Here is a 17,118-nt window from a genome sequence, read left to right on the forward strand (position 1 = left end):
AATTCTCTCTCTGGTTTTGTTTTGATTTGGGAGTTTTGTCTTTGATATATTCGGATGGAATTGACAAGTACGCCATAAAAGGTTCAGATCAGAGATGCTGGTGCCTAAGATGTTAGCAACTAAGATTTCTGGGTCTGCTCTGTGCTTCTAGCTACTTTAGGGAGCTCATATAAATGGGATCATGTAACATTTATGTTGTTTTGACTGGTTAATTCATTCAGTATCATGTCCTCAAGATTCATCCATGTTGTAGTATAAGTCAATATTTTTCCTCCTTTTAAAGGCAAATATCCCACTGTATGTGTAGTCTGTTTCTTTATGTCCTTGACAGATACTAAAATTGATTACCTCTTTGGTATGCTAGGGACACACATAAATAGCATCTATTGAGCATTTAAAAAGTCCTGGTTACATATTCAGAAGGATATGTGTATTATATCGTAATTCAACAAGATTTTTGAATTATTGTTTTCTACAAAATTTAATTATTTTACTATCAACACAATTTCTACTTTTGTTTATCCTTGTCAATACATGTTGTGATTTTGAATATTCTTTGTTTATGGCCACTAATCTAATGTTTGGAAATTCACCTCACTATGACTTTGATGTTTCTTTTTCTGATAACTTCGAATGTGCCTGTACAGCTAGAGAGAGGAAGGATTTCATTTGATTCAGTTTCAGAGAGTCATGCCTCTTTATCATATGAAAGTGTGAGACAGGACAGCTCAGAGCAGATAGCCAGGGTACAAAGTGCCAGTAGCAATTTGATTCCCTTGTGATCCCTAGCTCATAAGATGCTACCACCCACCTTCCTTGTAGATCCTTTTTCCTCAGACTTCCCTGGGGAGCATCCCTCACACTTATTCTTACACAGAGACCTCTTCATTCAGCAGGGTGATTCCACATCCAGCAGGTTGACAGCAAAGTTTAACTGTCATTTCACTGATTTCCTTGCCCACTTTTAATCAGGGCTTTTATTTTGTTGTTGAGTTATAGGAATTCTTTATATCACAGAGACATTAATCTGTGGTCAGATATATGAGGTACAAATATTCCCCAAATCACTTTCTAGTGTAAAAAGTCCAGTTGGCTCATCTGTCTATAAAGGGAACTTGATGGTGTAGAAATAACAGTAAAAACTCCAGGACACTCTAGGAAAGAAACTGTGGACCAATGATTTCTAACATGTCAAGCTGCTTGCAAATGTGTATGTGTCAGAAAGCTATATTGAACCATACAAGAACTTAGACAGTATAAAAATGTCATTATATATCAGTGTATTAGCCTACACCAACCAAGGAACAATGAGGAGTGCACAGATGAGAACAGAATATATTTCACTGTGGAACTGAGATCAAAACACACATGAATGTCAGAAAGAGGGAGGCTAGAATTCCAGGAGTGGATGTCAGAAGGTCCCAGGTTGAGCCACATGTGCTTAAATTTCCCCCTTAACAAACAGAAACCTGACATTTAGGATCTTATATCACTGAATCAGGAAATAAAACGCTAAGGCAACATTATTTTTCTTTACTTTTTTCCCATAGGGAAAGAAGCATTGAGGCAACACATGGCTTATCTGTATCAGTCCTGCTCCCGTCCACTCTCGCTCTGCCTGTGAGACCCAAGCTCACAGGAATTATCAGGGAACTCCAAGAAGAGCAAATTAGGTTTTTGAAAGTCAATATGTTGAATCTTAGTTCTTTGGCAAGATATATATTCTTTCAATTTATAAATATAATAAATTTATAAGTATACTAAATTATTTATATATATATATTTATGTAAAAATATATTTTAAGTCACAGACCAAAAGGCCCAGAAGATATTTTCTTTTTTTTTCATTCTTTCTTTTTTCCCATATTTTTGTTACTAGATATTTTCTTCATTTACATTTCAAATGCTATCCCAAAAGTCCCCTATACCCTCACCCTGCCCTGTTCCCCTACCCACTCACTCCCACTTCTTGGTCCTGGCGTTCCACTGTACTGCGAAATATAAAGTTTGCTAGACCAAGGGGCCTCTCTTCCCAATGATGGCCGACTAGGCCATCTTCTGCTACATATGCAGCTAGAGACAGGAGCTCTGGGGGTACTGACTAGTTCATATTGTTGTTCTACCTATAAGGTTACAGACCCCTTCAGTTCTTGGGTACTTTCTCTAGCTCCTATATTGGGGGCCCTGTGTTCCATCCTATAGATGACTGTGAGCATTCACTTCTGTATTTGCCAGGAACAGGCAAAGCCTCACAGGAGACAGCCATATCAGGGTCCCTTAGACAAAATCTTTCTGGCATATGCAATAGTGTCTGCATTTAGTGGCTGATTATGAGATGGACCCCCGGGTGGAAAAGTCTCTGGATGGTCCATCCTTTCATCTTAGCTCCAAACGTTTTCTCTACAACTCCTTCCATGGATATTTTATTCCCTATTCTAGGGAGGAACGAAGTATCAACACATTGATCTTCCTTCTTGATTTTCTTGTGTTTTGGAAGTTTTATCTTGGGTATTCTAGATTTCTGGGCTAATATCCACTTGTCAGTGAGTGCATATCAAGTGACTTCTTTTGTGATTGGGTTACTTCACTCAGGATGATATCCTCCAGATACATTCAAATGCCCAGAATTTCATAAATTCATTGTTTTTAACAGTTGAGTAGTACTCCATTGTGTAAATGTACCACATTTTCTGTATCCATTCCTCTGTTGAGGGACATCTGGGTTCTTTCGAGCTTCTAGGTATTATAAATAGGGCTGCTATGAACATAGTGGAGCTGTGTCCTTATTTCCAGTTGGAACATCTTCTGGGTATATGCCCAGGAGAGGTATTGCTGGATCTACCAGTAGTACTATGGCCAGTTTTCTGAGGAACCGCCAGAATGATTTCCAGAGTGGTTGTACCAGCTTGCAATACCACCAGCAATGGAGGAGTGTTCTTCTTTCTCCACATCCTCATCAGCATCTGCTGTCACCTGAATTTTTGATCCTACCCGTTCTGACTGGTGTGAGGTACAATCTCAGGGTTGTTTTGATTTGCATTTCCCTGATGATTAAGGATGTTGAACATTTTTTCAAGTGCTTCTCAGCCCTTCAGTATTCCTCAGTTGAGAATTCTTTATTTATCTCTAAGCCCCATTTTTTAATGGGGTTATTTGAATTTCTGGAGTTCAGCTTCTTGAGCTCTTTGTATATATTGGATATTAGTCTCCTATCAGATTTAGGATTGGTAAAAATTCTTTCCCAATCTTTTGGTGGCCTTTTTGTCTTAATGATAGTATCTTTTGCCCTACAGAAGCTTTGCAATTTTATGAGGTCCCATTTGTCGATTCTTGATCTTACAGCACAGGCCATTGCTGTTCTGTTTAGGAATTTTCCCCTGTGTCCATATCTTTGAGGGCGTTCCCCATTTTCTCCACTATAAATTTCAGTGTCTCTGGTTTTATATGGAGTTCTTTGATCCACTTAGACTTGAGCTTTGTACAAGGAGATAAAAATGGATCAATTCGCATTCTTCTACATGATAATTGCCACTTGTGCCAGCACCATTTATTGAAAATGCTGTCTTTTTTCCCATTGGATGGTTTTAGCCCCCTTGTCAAAGATCAAGTGACCATAAGTGTGTGGGTTCATTTCTGGGTCTTCAATTCTATTCCATTGGTCTACTTGTCTGTCGCTATACCAGTACCATGCAGTTTTTATCACAATTGCTCTGTAGTACAGCTTTAGGTCAGGGATGGTGATTCCACCAGAGGTTCTTTTATCCTTGAGAAGAGTTTTTGCTATCCTAGGTTTTTTGTTATTCCAGATGAATTTGCAAATTGCCCTTTCTAACTCAGTTAAGAATTGGGTTGAAATTTTGATGGGGATTGCGTTGAATCTCTAGGTTGCTATCGGCAGGATAGCCATTTCTACTATATTAATCCTGCCAATTGATGAGCATGGGAGATCTTTCCATCTTCTGAGATATTCTTTAATTTCTTTCTTCAGAGACTTGAAGTTCTTGTCATACAGATCTTTCACTTAATTAGTTAGAGTCATACCAAGGTATTTTATATTATTTGTAACTATTGTGAAGGGTGTTGTTTCCCTAATTTCTTTCTTATCCTGTTTATCCTTTGTGTAGAGAAAGGCCACTGATTTCTTTGAGTTAATTTTATATCCAGCTACTGCGCTGAAGCTGTTTATCAGGTTTAGGAGTTCTCTGGTGGAATTTTTAGGGTCACAATTATACTATCATATCATCTGCAAACAGTGATATTTTAACTTCTTCCTTTCCTATTTATATCCCCTTGATCTTCTTTTGTTGTCTAATTGCTCTGGCTAGGACTTCAAGTACTATATTGAATAGGTAGTGAGGAAGTGGGCAGCCTTGTCTAGTCCCTGATTTTAGTGGGATTGCTTCCAGCTTCTCTTTATTAACTTTGATGTTGGCTACTGGTTTGCTGTAGATTGCTTTTATTATGTTTAGGTATGGGCCTTGAATTCCTGATCTTTCCATGTCTTTTATCATGAAGGATTGTTGGGTTTTGTCAAATGCTTTCTCAGCATTTAAGGAGATGATCATGTGATTTTTGTCGTTGAGTTTGTTTATATAGAGGATTACATTGACGGATTTCTGTATATTAAACAGAAATCCTGCATCCCTGAGATGAAGCCTACTTGATCATGTTGGATGATCATTTTGATGTGTTCTTGGATTCAGTTGGCAAGAATTTTATTGAGTATTTTTGCATCGATATTCATAAGGTGAATTGGTCTGAAGTTCTCTTTCTTTGTTGGATCTTTGTGTGGTTTAGGTATCAGAGTAATTGTGGCTTCATAGAATGAATTGGGTAGAGTACCTTATGTTTCTCTTTTGTGGAATAGTTTGAGGAGAGTTGGAATTAGGTCTTCTTTGAAGGTCTGATAGAACTGTTCACTAAACCCGTCTGGTCCTGGGCTTTTTATGGTTGGGAGACTATTAATGACTGCTTCTATTTTTTTAGGGGAAATGGGAGCATCAAGATCGTTAATCTGATCCTGATTTAACTTTGGAACCTGGTATTTGTCTAGGAAGTTGTCCATTTCATCCAGGTTTTCCAGTTTTGTTGAGTAAAGCCTTTTGTAGTAGGATTTGATGATGTTTTGGATTTCCTCAGGATCTGTTGTTATGTCTACTTTTTCATTTCTTATTTTGTTAATTAGGATACTGTCCCTGTGCCCTCAAGTTAGTCTGGCTAAGGGTTTATTCATCCTGTTGATTTTCTAAAAGAACCAGCTCCTGGTTTGGTTGATTCTTTGAATATTTCTTTTTGTTTCCACTTGGTTGATTTCAGCTCTAAGTTTGATTATTTCCTGCCATATACTCCTCTTGGGTGAATTTGCTTCCTTTCATTCTAGAGCTTCTAGGTATGCTGTTAGACTGCTAGTGTATGCTCTCTCTAGTTTCTTTTTGGAGGCACTCAGGGCTATGAGTTTTCCTCTTAGGACTGCTTTCATTGTGTCCCATAAGTTTGGGTATGTTGTGGCTTCATTTTCATTAAACTCTAAAATGTCTTTAACTTTTTTTTTATTTTTTCCTTGACCAAGGTATCATTGAGTAGAGTGTTGTTCAGTTTCCACATGAATGTTGGCTTTCTATTATTTATGCTGTTATTGAAGGTCAGCCTTAGTCCCTGGTGATCTGATAGGATGCATGGGTTAATTTCAATATTTTTGTATATGTTGAGGCCTGTTTTGTGACCCATTATATGGTCAATTTTGGAGGAGGTACCAAAAGGTGCTGAGAAGAATGTATATCCTTTTGTTTTAGAATAAAATGTTTTGTAGATATCTGTTAAATCCATTTGTTTCTTAACTTCTGTTATTGTCCATGTATCTCTGTTTAGTTTCTGTTTCCAGGATCTGTCCATTGGTGAGAGTGGGGTGTTGAAGTCTCCCACTATTATTGTGTGAGATGCAATGTGTGCTTTGAGCTTTACTAAAGTTTCTTCAATGAATGTGGCTGCCCTTGCATTTGGAGCATAAATATTCAGAATTGAGAGTTCAGCTTGGTAGATTTTACCATTGACGACTATGAAGTGCCTCTTCTTGTCTTTTTTGATAACTTTGGGTTGGAAGTCAATTTTATTCGATATTAGAATGGCTACTCCAGCTTGTTTCTTTGGACCATTTGCTTGGAAAATTGTTTTCCAGTCTTTCACTCTGAGGTAGTGTCTGTCTTTATCCCTGAGGTGGGTTTCCTGTAAGCAGCAAAATGTTGGGTCCTGTTTGTATAGCCAGTGTCTTAGTCTATGTCTTTTTATTTCGGGAATTGAGTCCATTGATGTTAAGAGTAATCAAAGAAAAGTAATTGTTGCTTCCTGTCATTTTTGTTATTAAGTTGGGATTCTGTTCTTGTGGCTGTCTTCTTTTAGGTTTGTTAAAGGATTACTTTCTTGCCTTTTCTAGGGTATAATTTCCATCTTTGTGTTGGTGTTTCCCCTTTATTATCCTTCAAAGGGTTGGATTCGTGGAAAAATATTGTGTGAATTTAGTTTTGTCATGGGATATTTTGGTTTCTCCACCTATGTTAATTGAGAGTTTTGCTGGGTATAGTAGCCTGGGCTGGCATTTGTGTTCTCTTAGCATCTGTATCACATCTGTCCAGGATCTTTTGGCTTTCATAGTCTCTGGTGAGTAGTCTGGAGTAATTCTAATAGCCCTGCTTTTATATGTTACTTGACCCTTTTCCCTTACTGCTTTTAATATTCTATCTTTATTTAGTGCATTTGTTGTTCTGATTCTTATGTGTCGGTAGGAATTTCTTTTCTGGTCCAGTCTATTTGGAGTTCTCTACGCTTCTTGTATGTTCATGCGTATCTCTTTCTTTAGGTATGGGAAATTTTCATCTCTCATTTTTGTTGAAGATATTTGCTGGCCCTTTAAGTTGAAAATCTTCATTCTCATCTACTCCTATTATCCGTAGGTTTGGTCTTCTCATTGTGTCCTGGATTTCCTGGATGTTTTGAGTTAAGATCTTTTCACATTTTGCATTTTCTTTGTTGTTGTGTCCATGTTCCCAATGGAATCTTCTGCACTTGAGATTCTCTCTTCCATCTCCTGTATTCTTTTGCTGATGCTCACATCTATGATTCTTGATTTCTTTCCTAGGGTTTCTGTCTCCAGAGTTGTCTCCCTTTGGGTTTTCTTCATTGTTTCTACTTCCATTTTTAGATCTTGGATAGTTTTGTTCAATTCCATCGCCTGTTTGGTTGTGTTTTCCTGTAATTCTTTAAGGGATTTTTGTGTTTCCTCTTAAAGGGCTTCTACTTGTTTAGCAGTATTCTCCTGTAATTCCTTGAGGGATTTTTGTGCTTCCTCTTTAAGGGCTTCTGCCTGTTTAGAAGTGTTCTCCTGTATTTCTTTAAGTGAGTTATTAATGCCCATCTTAAAATCTTCTACCACCATCATGAGATATGATTTAAAATCCGTGTCTTGCTTTTCAGGTGTGTTGGGGTATTCAGGACTCATTGTGGTGGGCATAGTGGGTTCTGATGATACCCATTGTTCTTCCTTGCTGTTAGTAAGATTCTTATGTTTGCCTCTTGCCATCCGGAAATCTCTGGTGTTAATGTTCAAGCTGTCTCTAGTTGTAGCTTGATCCTCCTCTGATTGTTTTAGCCTCTGTCAGCACTTCTGGGAGTCCAACTCTCACCTGAGTTCCAGTGGTCAGAGCACTCTCTGCAGGTAAGCTCTCCTCTTTCAGGGCAGGTGTCCAGCAGTCTGGAGCTCTGATATACCTCCCGAGTTCTGGGGTCAGAACTCTCCCTGTAGGCCAACTCTCCTCTGGCAAGGAATGTGCACAGGAGTCTGAGTCTCAGCTCTGCCTCCTGGCTGAGGATGAAAGGCCTGATGGGACCCTGACCAAGAACCTCTGTTGCTTCTATTGCCCACATGCTCTCAGGTGATCAGGAGATCCTGGGTGTGTTAGGGGTCCTGTAGTGTGGAGAGTCCTCTGGTGCCCTAGAACGCCCTTGACCGGGTTCTCCAGAAGATGGCAGGGCTGGCCCCCACTGAATGGATCCCATCCAATGGTCAGGCAGGGTTCGGTTGTCCCTATTCCTGCTGGCACAAGACCCTCCACAATTCTTTGGATCTGATGTTGTGTTCCTCTCACCCATGATCCTGAGGTCCTGAGGTGTGGAGAGCACTCTGGAGCCCTTAGTGGCCTCTGCTGGGCTCAGAAGGAAGATGGTAGGGGTGGCCCAGAAAATATTTTCAACAAAATTATAGAGGAAAAATTTCCTAACCTAAAGGAGATGCCTATAAAGTTCAAGATGCTTACAGAACAGTAAATAGGTTGGACCAGAGAAGAAAGTCCCCTTGCCACATAATATTCTGTACACAAAATATACAGAATAAAGAAAGAATATTTAATGATACAAGGGAAAAAGGCCAAGGAACATATAAAGGGAGACTTATTAGAATTGCACCTGACTTCCCAATGGAACCTTTAAAAGCCAGAAAGTCCTGGACAGAAGTGCTACAGACTCTCAAAGACCACAGATGCCAGCCTAGATTACTGTAACCAGGACAACTTTCAATCACTTTAAATGGAGAAAATATGTTATTCCATAATAAATTCAAGTTTAAAGAGTATATCAACAATTCCACCTCTGAACAAGATGCCAGAAGGAAAAGTCCACCCATATTGGTCAACTACACCCATAAAAAACACAACAATAAATAATCTGACACAATCACAACCAAATGAACACACACACACACCACCATCACCATCACCACCATAAAATAGAAAACAACAACAGGAATTAACAATCACTGGTCATTAATATCTCTTAATGGCTTTAAATCCCTAATAAAAAAGATTCAGGATAGCAGAGTGGGTGCTAAGACATATCTTTCTGCTGAATACAAGAAATACACTTTAACAACATGGATAGCCATTGCCTCAGGGTAAAAATTTGGAAAAAATATAAGAAAATGGACCTAAGATGCAAGCTGGTGTAATGATTTTAATATCCACCAAAATAAACTTCAAACCAAAGCTCATAAAAAGACATGGAGAAAGACACTACACACTCATTAAAAAATTTTCCAACAAGATGACATTTCAATACTTAACATCTGTGCCCCCAAAACAACTGCACCCAGTTTTGTAAAATACATTATTCTAGTTTAAATAACATACTGCTTCTCACACACTGATAGTAATAGAAATCGTGCTCACTAGAAGACAGGTCATACAGACAATTAAACAGAGAAATACTGTAGCTAACAAATGTTATAAACCAATATAGACCTAATACATTTTTACAGAACAATTCACCAAAACAGAAATGCATATTCCTTTTTCTTAGAAGCTCATAGAATTGTCTCCATAATTGACCATATACTTGGACATAAAGCAACTCTGAATAGATACAAGAAAATTGAAATAACTCACTGCATTAGACTATCACAGATTTAAGCTGGATATCAACAACAGATACTACAGAAAGCTTGTAAATAAATGGAAATTGAACAGCTCTCTAACTGAATGAAAAATGGGACAAGACAGAAAGAAATAAATGAAAGACTTTCTAAAATTCAATGAAAATGAATACACTGAATAACCAAACTATGGGAAACAGTGAGAGAGATACAAAGAGGCAAGCTCAGAGCACTGAGTACCACATACTCTCTACAAACCAGTGGTGTGATCTCATAGTAGCTACTTAAGAGCACACCTGAAAGCTCTAGAACAAAAAGAAGCAAATACAACCAAGAGGAGTAGCTGATGAGAAAAAATCAAACTGAGGGCTAAAATCAATACGCTAGACACAAAGAGAATAGTGCAAAGAACCAATGAACCAAAGATTTGGTTCTTTGAGAAGATCAACATGATAGAATAGCCCTTATTCAAACTAACTAAAAGGCAGAGAACATGCAAATAAACAAAATCAGAAGTGAAAAGGGGATTTAACAATAGGCACTAAGAAAATCCAGAAAATGATAAAGACATACTTCAAAAAACCTGTACGCTATTAAATTTAAAATAAAATATTCCCTATAGGTACTATTTTCTAAAGTGAAATCAAGATAAGAAACCATTTAAATAGACCTATACCCCCTAGTAAAATAGAAACAGTCTTTAGAAGTCTCCCAACCAAAAACAAGAAGCCTAGGGTCAGATGGTTTTAGCACAGAATTCTAACAGATTTTCAAAGATGAGTTAACACACATAAATCTCAAATTATTTTACAAACTAGAAATAGAAGGAACATTGCCCCATTCATTTGATGAGGCCACAATTACCCTGGCACCCAAATCTCAGAAGGATTAAACAAAGAAAGAAAATAACAGACCCATTTCCTTTACAAACATAGATGCAAAAATACTCAATAAAACACTTGCAAACGGAACTCGAAAGCACATTAAAATAAAATAAAATAAAATAAAATAAAAAGCCCATAAAAAGATTTTCCATGATGAAGTAGATTTCATCCCAGGGATGGATGGATGGATTGTTCAACATACAAAACCCAATCACTGTAATCCACCATATCAACAAAGGGAAAAAACTGACATGGTCACCTCATTAGATGCCAAAAAGGCCTGGGACAGAATCCAAAACCCCTTTATGTTAAGCGTATTGGAGAGATCAAAGATACAAGGGATACCTAGATGCAATAAATGCAATATATACAGCAAAGCAGTAGCCAACATCAAATTAAATGGAGAGAAACTTAAAAGCAATTCCACTAAAATCAGAAGCAGGACAAGACTGCCTACTTCCTCCATATCTATTCAAGATAATACTTGAACTCTTAGCCAGAGCAGTCAAATAACTAAAGAACACCAAGGGAATACAGATGGGAAGGAAGCCAAAGTATCATTATTTGCAGCTGATATGATAGTATACATAAGCAAACTCAAATATCCTATCAGGGAACTTCTACAGCCAGTGAACACCTTTAGCAAAGTAGCAAATCTTAATATAAGATTAACTTTAAAAAAAATTAGTAGCTGTCTTTTATACAAATGAAGAATGGATTAAGAAAAAAGCAGGAAGTCAACATTCTTTACAATATCCATAAATGATACAAAACTCTTGGGGGTAACCTTAAAAAGCAAGTAAAGTCTTGTATCATAAAAACTTCATATCTTTAAAAAAAGAAACTGAAGAGGATATCAGAAGATCAAAAGATGTCCCATGCTCATGGATTGGTAAAATTAACATATTAAAATGGCTGTCATACCAAGAGCAATCTATAGATTCAAAACAATCCCCATCAAAATTTCAACAGAATTCTTTACAGACCCTGAAAGAACAACACTCAGTTTCATATAGAAAAACAAAAAGCCAAGCATAGCTAAAACAATTCTAAGAAAGAAAAGAATGCCCAGAGGGTATCACCACCTGTGGTTTCAGTTCATACTGAAGATCTATAGTAATGAAAACCACATGGTATTGGCATAAAAGCAGGTGTGCTGATCAATGGAATTGAATTGAAGTCATAAATCTATAAATCCATATTCTTATGGACACCTGATTTTTGACAAAGAAACCAGAAATACACACTGAAAAAGAGAAAACATCTTTTAAAAATGAACTTGGCTAATCTGGGTGTGGAAATAGATCCATATCTATCACTCTGCACAAAACTCAAGTCTAAGTGGGTCAAAAAACTCAACATAAAACCTGATACACTGAAACTGATGTAACCTTGGACACATCTGAACAGAGTACTGGTAGCCCAGGCACTAAAACCAACAATAAATGGGACCTTATGAAACTGAAAGGCTTCTGTGAGGAAAAGGACGCTGTCAATTAGGCAAAACGGCAGCCTACAGAATGGGAAAAGGTTTTTATCATCTCCAAATTACATAAAGTTCTCAATAAATGAAATATTTTAAAAAATATCATCCAATTAAAAGCTGGGTCACACATCTAAATAGAGAATTCTCAACCAAGAAACACTTAACTGGTCAATCTGTTTAACCATCAGGGAAATGCCAATCAAAACTACTTTGAGATTTCATCGTACACCTGTCAGAATGGCTAAGATTAATGACAGGAGTGACAGCTCATGCAGGAAGAGTGCAGAGCAAGGAGAAAACTCAGTGACTGGTGAGAGTGCAGACTTGTACAGACACTATGGAAATCAATATGGCAGCTTCTCAGAAAAAAATGGTAATCAATCTACGTCAAGACTCAGTTATGCTAATCTTGGTCATATACCCAAAAGAACAGCCCAGTTTTTCCACATGGGCACTTGCTCAAATACATTCATTATGGCCTTATTCTTAATAGCCAGACACTGGAAACAATCTAGATGTCCCTCTACAGAAGAATGGATAAACGAAATATATTTACACAACAGAGTATAGCTCAGTTGTTAAAAACAAATGACATTATGAAATTTTCAGGCAAATAGATAGAACTAGAAAAAAATTATCTTGAATGAGGTAACCCAGACCCCGAATGACAAATATAGTATGTATTAATTTACACATGGATATTAGACATTAGGTAAATGATACCAAACTACAAGCCATAGACACTGAGAGGTTACATAAAGAGGGTGGTTCTAAGGGAGATGCATGGATCTCCCTGAGAAAGGAAAAATAGACCAGATTTGGGGATGGACAGGGGAAGAGTGGGGATGGGAGTGGAGTGGGAGAGATCAGGTGAGGGAAGGATCAGATCCGTGGAGTACACGGAGAAATTATTGGAATTGGAAGCTGGTTTGGAGTGGTGTGGAAACCTGGGGTAGTGGCAACTTCCTGGACTCTGAGGGTGAACATTTTCATGATAGCCACACAAGGATCCTAGTGGCAAAACTGGGTTGCATTTCATTGAGTTATTTACCAAGGTGTCCTTTGGGGATGCCCAAACAGCACAGGCCTATGTTGTTGACAGAGGATTGCTTTCTGCAAACTGCTGGTGAGGTCCCATTGCTGAGAACCACAACAGCTCATCTAACTTGGAGAGATCGATGCCTGCATGGAGCCTTTGCCCCTGTATTCAAGTCTCTTCAGTGAAGGAAGATATCCTGCAAGCTACAGAAATAGAAACGTGCATACCAAACCCAGGTACAAACCCTAGGACCTAAAATCCACCTCAAGGCAAACTGGGAAGATATGATGGGCCAATGGTGGCTCAGAACTTTTGGAAATGACCAGTGTCTACTTTAACTTGAGACCGACATCAAGAAAGGAAGCCCATGCCGCACTCTGCCTGGATGTCCAGGAATCAGAGAGTGGATAGACCAGAGGCTGAGGGCAGAACCAAACACCACTGATTATTAATCACCATCATCGTCATTGTCACCGTCATAATCATAAAATATTATTCCTAACGATATTCTGTTGCACTTTTAGGTCAATGCCTGGCTAGTCATCACCATAAAGGCTTCCCCTAGGAGCAGACTGAAGCAGATACAGAGACCCACAGCCAGACATTACGCAGAGAGAGTCTAAACTCGAGGTCCCTCCAGTCCCTCCAACCAGAGATCTGGAAATCCTGAAGAAGAGGCAGAAGAAAGATTATAAGAGTCAGAGGGATGGAGGATACCAGAAGATCATGGCCCACTGAATCAACTAAATAGGCTCACAGAGACCTATGTGGCAAGCACACAGCCTCCCTGGGTCTGCACCAGGTCCTCTGAGTAGATGTTGCAGCTGTTAGCATTGTGTTTTTGTGGGAATCCTACCTGTGGGAACAGGGTTGTCTCTGGCTCCTTTTTGTGCTCTTGGGACTCTTTTCCTCTTATTGGGTTTCCTGGTCCCGCCTTGTGTGAGAGCTTTTGCCTAGTCTTACTGTGTTTTGTTTTGTTTCGTTTGTTTGGCTGTTGTCTGTTGGAAGCCCATTGTTTTCTGAAGAGAGATGGAGGAGGAGTGGATACAGGAGTAGGGGATGTAGGTTGGGGGAGGTGGAGAGCTTGGGGGAGGGGCTCTGGTCAGGACGCATTGTATGAGAGAAAAGAGTTGTTCTCAATATTAATTCTAAATGAAATGGCAAGTCAATGCATTCATTGGTGTGCTGCATGAAAATTCAGAGATTAATATTCACTATGTGTTTAGTTAGAAGATCAACACCTGATTTAAGACTAGGGATGCTCAGGCTGAAAGGATGAAAACAATCTAATACTCAGACTGAATAAAATCTGCAAATTAGTGTTTGACATCTACACGGACTGAGTGAACGCAGTGGAAAACACTGTAACTTTGAAGCTCCTCCTGGAGAGTTGAAGACACGGAGAGACACTTCTACTTAACGTACCTCAGCCTGAGAAGCCAGTGAGCAGTCCTTTCTTCCATGTTGAATGGCAGGGTTGACTGTCTCCATGGTCACCTGTTGTAGTGTGAGGATTTCCAATTCCTGGTGAGAATGGAAAAAACAAAACAAAACAAAACAAAACAGAGCAATTCTCAACTGATAGGACAAAGTTGGGCAACTTTGTGATTTTACTTATGGAATTAATAGCAGGGCAAGTCTTTGGAAAAGAGAGATAATTCCAGGAAATCTCCAACAACAGGGTAGGAAGATACTGGCAGTACTACCTATGCCAAGAAAGTGATGGAAGGAGCAGGTAGCCTGGAGACCAGGTGCTTACATTTTTGAAAGATGTGAAGATCAGAGATATGAGGCAATTTTACTTTTATTTTTTTAAATTGATGCTCTTTTATTCTATGCTAGAATGGAGAATATTTTAAAGATAAACCACAACACGTTGCGAAATAATCTACGAGAATGAAATAAGACAAGCTAATAAGCTTGGAAACAGCCCATGGCGTGGTGATAAAGACAAAGTTGCTATTAGCACCAACTCAGAGCAAAGGGTGGAGACATTATAATAGAGAGAAGATTGAACTACGCAGCGGTTGGTTGGCTACATAAGACGAGAAGGAACAGGTGTGCTGTATCCTTGCTCTGGTTTTTATGAAGTCGGAGCAACTCCTGCAGACTTACGTGAAAAACTTTTGGAACTATTTTATAGAGATAGAGAGGCTTTAAGAAGGAGTGTGCCTCATTTAGAGTCCAGGATTGCAAAAACTTTTAAGACGGGAGGAAGAATTTACAGAGAGAACAGAACTACAGTAAAACAGCAGCAAATAGCTGTCCTCCACAGTTTACGAGTGAGAACAGGAGAAGCATGCTTCCATGCGTGGCAGATGATTCAAATTGCACATAAATTAGAACTGAAAACTAAAAAAAGTTTTGCTATACCTGGTGAGGTGCTTTCTTTTCTGTTTGTTTCCTTTTGTCTTGCTCTAAAAAATATATTATCAACAGGATAGCTTTCCAGGGATATTTTTAGAAATGTCAAAATTAGAAGAGAACATTGAATGTGTATGTCAGCTTAATGTCACATTTTTATTACTAATGTTCAGGTAGAAAAACTCCTTATGCCAAACATGCTGATTGTCTTAGTCACACCAATTTGAAAGAAGAGAGCAAGGGAGCTTTAACTGCACAGGGAGATCTGGATTAAGAGGAGAGAAGAATTTCTTGCTGGAAAGGAATGTTAGGAATCAAAGTGAAACCCCAGGGACATGAGGGGCACAGTGACCAGGGAGACAAGAAACAGCCAGAAGGGGACTGTGCTGGGATTTTATTGCTGAGCTTTTAAGCCACATGTGCCCAGGAATCTGGCTGAAATGCCAGTCAACACCAGTTTGCAGGGCAGATGAAGTGGGCCTGTAAAAGCCTTTTGGGACCATTCAAGCAGAGTTATGCCATCATTTGGAAAGCATTCAAGTTTTATTCTGCTCTAGAGAAATCAGAAGTCAGGGCTGACCCTGCTGTACAAAGGCTCACCCTTCATGTACTTCTAGGATAGGCAAATGTGCAGTAAGAACTGTTGGTGACTGCAGAACTCTACGCTCAGGCAATGCATTTTCTAACCACTCATTACAGGAAACCTGGGATGTTTAGTTTTAATGGTCATCTTGACACAATGTAGAGTTACCTGAGAAAGAAGTCTCTGTGAGGGATGTCTAGTTAACATTGGCCTATATGAATATCTGTGTGGATTATATTGGTTATTATCAATTGAGGTGGGAAGATATGCCAACAGTAGGTAGCGCCATTCCTTAGCCAGAGGATCCTGGATTATATTAAAAACAAAGAAAGAGAGCTGAGCAGACACACACATGCATTAATCCACTGCTCTCTACTCTTGACTGTGGATGTGAGGTTCAGAGTGCTTCAAGTTCCTCAACTTCTCCATAAGCGTGGACTGTAACCTGGAATGGTCAGCGAAATAAACTTGCATTTCTAAGTTCCTTTCATCGGCAGGATTTATCACAGCAACAGGAAGCTGAACAAAGACAGGACTCAGTGAAGTTTGTTGTTGTTGTTGTTTTTCAGTTTGAATTTAGCGATTGTAGACATTAATGCTGTAAGCATTAAAACTTTGCCCAAATTCCCAAACCAAACAAGCAGGTCAATCTTACTCAAGACACTGTGTTCCCAGTCATTACGCCAGGTACAGACAGTGTAATGTGCAATTGCAGCCGATTTTCCTAATTATGGTCTACACTCATCTATTTGACTGCTAATTTGTTTACTGCGTTATTGATCGATTTAGAAAATTGTGAATATTTGGGCAAACATGCTTCTGATTAATTGCATATTGCATGTAGTTACTGATAGATATGTCTAATTTCTTTTTTATGTTATGCTAATTTCAGATTTTAAAAGCCTTATTAAAATGTATCCTTTATTTCCTAGAGTTAAAAGATTAGTGGCTTCTCCCTTATGCATAAGGGAAGGGAATAATCCTTCGTTTGCTCCAGCTTTTGCCGAAATTCTGCTCAGGAGGAAAACAAGTCTCAGTCATGTAAGAATTCACATTCAGCAGCACACTCGTGTCCTCCATTCGGCCCCCAGGAAAATATGATTATGTTAATTGCATTTCTTTGGATATATACAAATTAGACTCATTGTACAACGTCCAGGAATTACTGTCCTCGTGTTTCACAATAGCGAGAATTAATTGAAATCCTTTAGGGTATATGAGGCCGGAAGTGTGTCATGTTCATGGTATAGTAGAAAATAATTAGATCTGCAGTGAAGAGACACTCCCAATTAAAACTTTATGGGAAAATGATTCTGAAATTAGCTTTAAGGAAATGTAATGGGAACA

The 17,118-nt window shown here is 38.6% G+C and overlaps 1 long non-coding RNA gene across 1 annotated transcript in view; it reads right to left on the reverse strand.

The window, feature by feature from the left end:
- Positions 1–13,818, reverse strand: part of Gm31121 — a 97,513-nt gene extending 83,695 nt beyond the window's left edge. Inside the window, exon 1 of the long non-coding RNA XR_376248.1 lies at positions 13,681–13,818. This is a non-coding gene — a long non-coding RNA (predicted gene, 31121). The remainder of the gene's footprint in view (positions 1–13,680) is intronic.
- Between the last annotated feature and the right edge of the window lie 3,300 nt (positions 13,819–17,118).

The sequence above is a fragment of the Mus musculus genome, chromosome 3 (genome assembly GCF_000001635.26).
Source record: "Mus musculus strain C57BL/6J chromosome 3, GRCm38.p6 C57BL/6J".
Lineage (NCBI taxonomy): Eukaryota > Metazoa > Chordata > Mammalia > Rodentia > Muridae > Mus > Mus musculus.